The sequence below is a fragment of the Scylla paramamosain genome, chromosome 12, assembly GCF_035594125.1.
Source record: "Scylla paramamosain isolate STU-SP2022 chromosome 12, ASM3559412v1, whole genome shotgun sequence".
NCBI classification, from domain to species: domain Eukaryota; kingdom Metazoa; phylum Arthropoda; class Malacostraca; order Decapoda; family Portunidae; genus Scylla; species Scylla paramamosain.
This window is the reverse complement of record NC_087162.1, coordinates 19,148,229-19,157,947: the sequence shown is the minus strand read 5'-3', so window position 1 is coordinate 19,157,947 and position 9,719 is coordinate 19,148,229. Positions and strand designations below refer to the sequence as shown.

Below are 9,719 nucleotides of genomic sequence, written 5' to 3'. Positions count from 1 at the left end.
TAAGCTGAAAGAGAAGGAGAAGAGCTGAGACGGGAGAGAAAAAAAGAGACTGGATGAGAAAGGAAGTATGAGAAGAGTAGGAAGAGAAGATGAGTGAGAAGGAAAAGAACGTACAACAGGCAAGGACGTTTCGCCGTAAAGAGAAAGGGAAACAAAGGGAGAGAAAAAAAATACGAGGAAAGAAAGGGAAAAGAAGGTACACCGAGAAGGAAAGAAGGAGAGAAGAATTTCCTGCGCCACGTGCAAGGAAAACAGCGTCAATGACTGCAGAAGAGGCACCAGGTTATTACACGCCGTTAATTTGCTTCCAAGAGTCCACCAGCCACCGCGAGATGTCAACTGCCACAGGACGTCCAGGGTTGTAATACAAGACTAAAATCCCAAGTAATGCAGACTTAATGCCAAGTAAAGGCAGGCAAATAAATAAATATAGAAATACACATAACTGAGGAAACACAAAGATGGACCAGCAAGAGAAATTCTAAAAAAAAACACCTTGAACATTATCAGGGAGAAACTAAACAAAAATCCTCATTACAGCAAAACTAACCTAGGAAACTGAACCCACAACTGCTGAAAATTGTGTCGGTTAGGACAATTCAGAGAAACACTTAAGAACAGGTACGGTACCGAAAAATAAAGGCTAAATAATAATAATAATAATAATAATAATAATAATAATAATAATAATAATAATAATTATGATAAAATACCCAAAACAGCGTACTGATAAAAGGTGTTTTCGACAAGAATTATAATGATTGGGAATTGGTAAGAGTGAAGGAATGTTTCTGGATGAGTTCACTTTCTCTATCACTGACAATAAAGAAACAGAAGTGTGGCGTTCCCCTCACTCAGCTTGGGACCCGCGCTGCACTGAGGCGACCATGAACCATTCCTACCTCAGTGGGTGCATTTGCTTACGGTGGCTTGGGTGACCTTGTTATCCTTCAAGGTCGAACAATAAAGCGCAAGATTTCTCTTTTTATACTCAATGAGAAATTAGATGAATGGTTTAGAGCAATTGTCACACTGCAAAGATTGTGAAGAACTGGCTCCGCTGATGTAAGGTTGACTTGTTCCGGACTGGCCTGGTCAGAGTCCGGACATATCACCAAATGAATACCTCAGGGGAGTAGTAACGGCAAGGCTTCGCGATAAAGACCACCTATCCAAAACTAGCGGCGGCACCAAGCGAGGTGTGTCCCAGGTTCCCCCTCCTACCGCCGAGGACCTGGCAGATTCCGTCCCTGACAGACTGAAATTAATTTTGAAGATGAGAGGATTCCATGGCGAGTACTGATTTTGATTTTTTCTGCCTTTCATTCAGGGTTCGTGCAAAGCTACTAAATCAGGCCGCACCAGTGTTTGTTTGCATGCACATCGCGTTTCCTCCTCTGTGTGTGTGTGTGTGTGTGTGTGTGTGTGTGTGTGTGTGTGTGTGTGTGCGCATCTTCGTTTTTCGTACAATTTATTTGTCGCCCTTTCTCCTACCTCTCTCTCTCTCTCTCTCTCTCTCTCTCTCTCTCTCTCTCTCTCTCTCTCTCTCGTTCCCTACTTTTATTTTTCTCTTCATCGTCCTGTTTTCTTCTTATTTCCTCGTATTCTTGTTTTTATGGTCTAGTCTTAAATCTCACTCTTACTTGAATTATTACTTATGTTTGCTCTTTTCTTTTCTGGTTATTTCATTTATTTCCTTTGTTTCCCATTTTATCTCATTTTCCTTCTTACGGTTTTATTTTTTCTCTGTTGATTTCATTCATTTCATCCTTCCTAGTGTTTTTTTTTCTATTTTACACTTTCCTTTCCTTCGTTTTCTTTTCTCTCATTATCATTTAGGTTGTCCGTTCTCTTCCTCCCTTTCTCTATTTTCATTCGTCTTAATACCTCTGTTTTCCTTCATTCCGTTTTCTTCTACATTTTTTTTTTCATTTTATTTTCCTACTCATTTTCCTATTTTGTTTTCTTCCTCATTCCGTTCTACATGATCCTTTCATTCTTTACAACATTCCCTCTTCATTTCTTTTTATGTGCCTCTTCTTTCCCTCTACATCTGATCTTTCTTTCTTTCCATTATTTTTTTCTCAATTCACTATCTTTCTTTACCTATTTCCACCTTATGTTCATTACGCTATCACACTTTATTCTCCCTCTCCCACTCCTTTGTCTCCCCTCGACTCTTGCGTCCCTGGTTCTTTATCGAAACAGCGTTATAAGCCGACTCTGTTGTATCCTTTTTTGTTTTCGTTCTCCCTGATAAAGAACAGAATTATTTCCCATTCTTTCCATCCCCCCAGGAAATAAATAAAAACATATTCCTGTCACAAAAAAAGTAAAAAGTAAAAGAAAAGGATAACTATTCTTTTCACGAAATAAAAATACCAAACTGTTTCTTTCATATATAAAGCCCATTCATTTCACGAAACACAAGAAAATCAACATTAAAACCATCCTAAAATAGAAAGAGCCATCTACCTCCCACAAAAAAAAAAAAAAGTTTCGTGTCACTTTCACCAGAAACAAATAAATCCATTTGTTGCACAAAACATGTGAAAAATCCATATTGCTCTCATGGCAATACTCCATTCCTTCAACAAAAATATCTACTTTCCTTTCACGAAAAAAAAATAATTCTTTTCTTTCCCAAACACAAACATACGCGCACACACATATACAATAATAATAATCCCAAATGTATTCCATAACAAAATGTTCCTAATGGCTTTAAACTGTGAAAAAATAATAACATTCCCTTCACTAAAAAATATCATTTCTCCATTCTATTCCCAAAAAATTTCCATTTCTTTCCCAAAACACAAAATATCAGTTTTCTGCCCCACTGCTCATAACGTCATTCATTTCTTCACTCATCTAATCAAGTCTTTTCTCCCTTATTCAATTTGCATTATGGTTAGGTAACATGTTTTATTCAGCTAAGTATGTGGTGTAGGTAGGCAGGCAGTTACTCAGTCAAGTCTCTCTCTCTCTCTCTCTCTCTCTCTCTCTCTCTCTCTCTCTCTCTCTCTCTCTCTCTCTCTCTCTCTCTCTCTCTCTCTCTCTGTACCTAAGACACCCAGGTAAATAGCTCGAAAACATTTAACTGCACGCACGCACGAGCGCACACACACACATTCATAATTACGTACAGACATGCACATCTACACACAGTTCATTTCAGCCACACACACACACACACACACACACTTCATATCAGGTCAACGTTATTTTCCAGTATTATTGTTAAAAAAAAATAACAATAACGGTGAGGATGAATTTAATCGGTACAAGTATAATATTATAAAAGTAAATAAGAACTCAGCGTACTACTACCAATGGGCACGTACTATGTGGCTGTTACTCAATACTATCATAATTTTGTTCGCCGTAAAAATTATAATGAAATATTTCAGTGTAGGAAGTCAGTTAATTATACTCGTACCAGAGAGCTCCCTGTCTCCTTAATATCTGTGTGTGTGTGTGTGTGTGTGTGTGTGTGTGTGTGTGTGTGTGTGTGTGTGTGTGTGTGTGTGTGTGCGTGTGTGTGTGTGTGCGTGTGTGCTTGTGCGTGTGTGCTTGTGCGTGTATGTGCGCGCGTGTGCATGTGTGCGTGTGTGTGTGTGCGTGTGTGTGTGTGCATATGTGTGTGTGTGTGTGTGTGTGTGTGCGTGTGTGTGTGTATCCGCGTGTGCGTGCGTGCGCGCGCGTGTGCGTGCGTGTGTGCGTTCGCGCGTGTGTGCGTGCGCGCGTGTGTGCGCGCGCGTGTGTGCGCGCGCGTGTGTGCGTGCGTGTGTGCGCGTGTATGCGTGTGCACGTAGATGTGTGCACGTAGGTGTGTGCGAGCGTGTGTGTGTGTGTGTGTGTGTGTGTGTATGTGTGTGTGTGTGTGTGGGGGGGGGGGGTGCGCGCGTGCGTGCGTGCGTGCGTGCGTGCGTGCGTGTGCATGCATGTGTGTGTGTGTGTGTGTGTGTGTGTGTGTGTGTGTTGCAGGGCGTTCGACTAAATGCCTTTATTTCCTACTGCCTATGACTAAACCGTTTCAAGAGAGAGAGGGGTTTCAAGACACTTCTAAATAGTAATTTCTGGTATTCTTTTTGAAAATTCTCTGCTGCGACTGGCATCTTCACTGGGCCCTTTTATTCATTTATTTATTTTTCCTTGACCAGGTCCCTTTACTAATAAAAAAAAAGGCTACGTTGTCGTAGTCGTTGTCACAAAGCTACTGCTGTTGATCTCATTTATTTTCCAAGTTTCGCTACTAATGATTTTAACGGTATTTTTTTTAATAATTATGGTAATTATGGTACACTACACTAAATAAAATTGTCATGTATAAGGAAAAAACGCAGGCAAAGATTAAAACCATAGCTACTTGAAATATTCCAAAACACATGAACACAAATTAGTCAATAGGAAAATTAAATTGTAAGTCAGAACACTAGTCAAGCACAACATAAATAGCTTAAAAAATAATTATAGAGATCACATAAAAAAAAAAAAAGGAAAAACAGAATAAAATTAATTACGCGCTCAGGTTACAGGGGAGAGAGAGAGAGAGAGAGAGAGAGAGAGAGAGAGAGAGAGAGAGAGAGAGAGAGAGAGAGAGAGAGAGAGAATTTCAAAATCAACCTTAATGTAGAAACCTGCAATACTTCAAAGCATAAAATATTACACATGACGTGTAAAGTAGCATAATGAAACTGTAATATTAAGAAACAGGGCCGCAAAAATGTTGACAGGGCAGTAATGTCTGAATACTTTATTATAATATAGTAGTAGTAGTAGTAGTAGTAGTAGTAGTAGTAGTAGTAGTAGTAGTAGTAGTAGTAATAGTAGTAGTAGTAGTAGTAGTAGTAGTAGTAATAGTAGTAGTAGTAGTAGTAATGGTGGTAGTGTTAGTAGTTATAGTTGTTGTAGTAGCAGTAGTAGTAGAAGTAATTGTTGTTGTTGTTGTTGTTGTTTTAGCAGCAGCAGCTGTAGTAGTAGTAGTAGCTGCTGTTGTTGTTTTTATTATTATTATTAGTAGTAGTAGTAGTAGTAACGTTTTTGTAGAGATTAAGAGGATGAACGAACAATAAATAGCAATATTAATAATAATAATAATAATAATAATAATAATAATAATAATAATAATAATAATAATAATGATAATTATAATAATGATAATAATAATAATAATAATAATAATAATAATAATAATAATAATAATAATAATAATAATAATAATTCACTGAGTAACACGATTTTTATCCTTGGGTAACAACTGTTATTTTCTATTTGCTTATATCTAAAATACAAATTCCACTCCTTGAGTCTCGACGTCAAAAGCTCGGCATAGGACTTTGTGAGACCAAGATCTCTGATCAGGTCATTGACGTAATTCTGGATGGGGGTAGTAAGGATTTCTCTCCTCTGTTGTGCCTCTGAAATCTGCATCAGTGATTTCATCTACTTCTGAACGGTTTTTCTTTTTTAGAAAAAAAAAAATCCTGCTCTCTCTTTGGAGGAGTGAGTACGGGGAGCTCAGAGCAGTGTGGCACTGGCGCAATGGTTGACATAAGGTCTGAATATATGATAGCAGGTTTGCTGTCTAGATCAGAAAAAAAAAAAGTGTAAAGGGAATCATTTTATTTTATTTATTATTTTTTTTCCAGATAAAAGCAATTAGGAAATAGCATTTACTGACCAAAGAAAAAACAAGTTAAAATTTTGTTACTCGGTGTAATAGAGAGATAATCATAATAGAACTGTACATGAAACTGAATACCTATATGAAACGTTGTATAAAAGTTCACATTTAATTAGAACAATCTGACACCATTAAAAGGTAGAGAGCTTATCATCATGTACCGTGGAAATTAAGTAATTTACAAACTGACGTTGTAGTACAAACAAAATTACGAGAGAGAGAGAGAGAGAGAGAGAGAGAGAGAGAGAGAGAGAGAGAGAGAGAGAGAGAGAGAGAGAGAGAGAGAGAGAGAGAGAACCTAATGCTATTTAAGACACTATACTACAAAATTGACATTCATGACGTAAGCACTACAGCGCCAAGATAGTCTCACTTAATACTGATGAGAAAAACAAACAATGGAAATACCGTAAAAAATATTCGTAACAACCCCCCGTATGTCTAAAATAATATATACACTCGCTTGAGTCTATTTGTACTAAGTAGCCGATAGTAAAAATAATGTTGGATGGTTACAAACATAATCAGCACAACGAGCAATACCACCACTGTAACTATTAAAGCCACGACACAAGCAGAGATGAGTAGGAACAAGCAGACACAGGAACAGAGGAGTGATCACATATATGAAAGAAGAAAAAAAAAATCAAGGCAGTTAGAAACACGATAACGCGGAAACAGAGGCAAAGTGCTTAGTTAACCACTTAGCCTAGCTACTTCAACACCTGTCCATCATACCTTTCCCATCCCATGCACAGCAACAAGCGAGGAAAAAGAGGAAGGGGGAGCAATAGTTGACCCCCCTCCTGCGTTCTATCACCCTCTATCGCCTACCTTGTTTCAAGTTAACTTTGAATTAAACGCTACAATAATTATCTCACTTATCATACCCTTCATGGGTGAACATAAACAATGAACAAGTATGTAATAGTTATCTTCAGAGCCCTTTCCCCGCTTCTGAATACCATCCATATATGTGGTCCCTTTCACACGTCCCCCTCCATTCTGGCCTCTCCCAACCATGGACGCCGCCTCCCTCTCAGCCAAGCTAACCTCAAGCTCATGACGCTTTACTAATTCTTTAAGACAATTGCTTCCTGCTAAATTGTGTTGATACAAGGAATTGCTGCAAATGAGAACGTGTTCCGAGGAAGATAATGGGTGGTAATGATTTAAAGGGCGTGCAATTACGGTAATATTAGTAAGAGCAACACTCACCCTGTCACGCCCGCTCCCTCACGTCTCACTCAACCTGCAGCAGCCTGCTCCTGCCTGGCCTCCGCATCCTACAGGCACACAACACTCCTACAAAACGGTGTCCACACACGAGGCTGTTCCACGTAAGTAGATAAAGGAAGCGAGTTCTTCACGAAGACACGACGCAATTACTACTGCGCCGCAGGAATTGTGGTTTGTCACTGACATAAGAAGCTTCTAGAATGCACGCTCCTCCGCTCCTCCTCCAGGCTTGAAATGAGTCGATAATTTTATTGTTTATTCTTCCCTTTATCATGCCAGCTTTTCAAAACGCCCGTAGCACAAAGCTTACCGTGGGACATTTTGTGAAGCCTATCTGTTAATCGAACCACGCTATAAGATTAAGAAAAAAACTTAGTGAAATGAGTAATAAATGTAATAGTCATCTACCCCGCATACGCCGCCTCTTTCCATCCCTCACGTGACACCCTCCCTACCTTCACTCCCCTCCTATACCCCCAAACCAGGGCCATCCCCACCAGGATCGCCGTCGTCTTCAGTGCCGGCTACACTCAAGCTTATGGCGATTAAATAATTCCTTTGAAAACAATAGCCTCCTATTATTAAGTATTGATTCCTGGGATAGCTGGAGATAAGAACGCGCCCTCAAGAAGGTATTAGGCGAAATAGCTGGTACAAAGGGGGCAAGAATGAAAGCTAAAAGGGGAGAATAAAAGAATGACCTGCTCAGAATATCTAATTAATCCCGTTCTGCCATCTATCGCCTACCGTGTTTCAAATTAACTTTGGATTGAACGCTTCTAACAACCATCCACCCGACCCCTTCACACCCCCCCCCTGCCTCCTGGCCTCCTGTCACCCCAAACCAGGGATAGTCCACCAGGGACCCCATCTCCCTCACTACCAGCTAACCTCAAGCTCATAAATTGCTTTCTGCTACCTTGTGCTGATACCTGGAATTGCTGTAGGTGAGAACGTGTCCCGAGGAAGCTAATGGGCGGTAATAGCAGCGTGGGGGACAATCAAAGGACTGCAATTATGGTACTATTAGTAAGAGCAACACTCACCCTGCCACGCCCGCTCTCCGCCAGGTCTCATTCAGCCTGCAGCAGACTGCTCCTGCCTGGCCTTCGCGTCCCGCAGGCACACAACACTTATACAAAACAATGTCCACTCACGAGGCTGTCCCGCGTCACTAGGTTAAGAAAACTTCACGGGTAACACCCGCACCGCATGAATGATGGTTGGTCACTGTCACTGATACGTGACGCTTCTAGAATGCGCCCTGCTCCTCCAAGCTTGTGATGCGTCGACTAATAGTATTTTGTTTCTATTTCCCAGTATCATGACATCTTTTCAAAACGCCCATCACACACATTACTGAGGGTTGTTTTATGAAACCTATCTGTTAATCGAAACTTGTTCAAGAATAAAGGATCTTACAGTATATTGAATAATGATGTAATTATCACCTACTGCGCATACCCGGCCTCTTCCCATCCCCCACACGTTCCCCACCTGACTCCCTCCTTCCCTTAACGCCTCACCTATACCCCAAAACCATGGCCACCCCACCAGGGACTCCGCCTCCCTGACAGCCAGCTACTTCAGACTAAAGCTTATGACGAAACAATAAAACAGTAGTCTCCTCTTAATATATATTGATATCTGGAATAGCTGGAGATGAAAACATGCCCTGAGGAAGATATTGAAGGAGAACAGCGGCGTGCGGTACAAAGGGGCAAGAATTACAGGTACAAGGAGAACATAGATAATTACCGGATTAAAGTAGTACAAGGTTATATTTTGGGATGCTCTTTATTGCTATTTGGCTTTTAGTTTTAGTTCTATTAGTACGTCCTAACATTAGGTAAGATTAAGTTTAGTTACGAGTGACTAACAAATGCCTCGTTTAGTCTTCGAGCGTGTTGGGGTGGATGAGGGGGGAAGGAATGTATGAGTTATCCGCAACAAACTGTCTTTTGAGTGCTACAGTATATGGAAGGTCTTAGTGGCGAAACTCCATTTTGGTGATGTGAGGATAGCCTGCACACGGAGCGTTTTCCACAGCCCAATTACCACCGCCCCACACCCGCGGCATCGAACACACAGCGTTTCTCACCGTACGATTAGTACTGAGGCTGTATGTTATCAGGCAACAGTCAACATGGCCGCTGAAGAGGCAATGTAATGCTATATCTCTGCTTGAAATAAATACGATGACTTTTTTACCAATGAAGGAAAATTGGAAAGGTACAGCTTATTGTATAAGTAATTATTGTAAAAATAGTAAAAAAAAAAAACGCATAAATTAATTAATAAAGATTTGCTTTAATTATTGAACATTTTTCTTTTTTTCTGGGGATGTTCTGAGAATATTTCTTCAATTTCCGTGATTCTTTGTTTAATAATTCTGTCTGTATAACGAGAAACTTATGTTCCCGGTCTCCAACACAAACGAGGCCCTTTTCAAAACTAAACTTACTGCTTTAACCTCCTATCCTCAGCACAACAATAGAAAATTTCACGCTTGGATAGTACAGAGATAGCTCTTATTCCTTTCACTAAAAACATACACATTTCTTCCTGAACAAAAAAGATATCACCATTCCTTTCACATAATAAAATACGAAAATGTAAATAAATAATTCCATTCCTTTTCTAAAACAAAAAATATAAGTTTTCTGCCTCACTAACACATTTTTTTTTTTTTTTTCCTTCACTTATCAAATCAAGCAATTTCTCTCTAATTCAGTTTGCTTTGCGATATGGCTAGGTAACTTGTTTTATTCACGTAAGTACGTAAGGCAAGGTA

At 39.8% G+C, this 9,719-nt stretch overlaps 1 long non-coding RNA gene across 2 annotated transcripts in view; it reads right to left on the bottom strand.

Moving 5' to 3' along the window:
• LOC135105826 (uncharacterized) overlaps nucleotides 1–8,310 on the bottom strand; it is a 137,326-nt gene extending 129,016 nt beyond the window's left edge. The window contains exon 1 of one of the 2 annotated variants that reach the window (XR_010271023.1): nucleotides 7,972–8,310. This is a non-coding gene — a long non-coding RNA (uncharacterized LOC135105826). The remainder of the gene's footprint in view (nucleotides 1–7,971) is intronic. The other variant, XR_010271022.1, reaches the window with a different exon arrangement.
• Nucleotides 8,311–9,719: the final 1,409 nt, after the last annotated feature.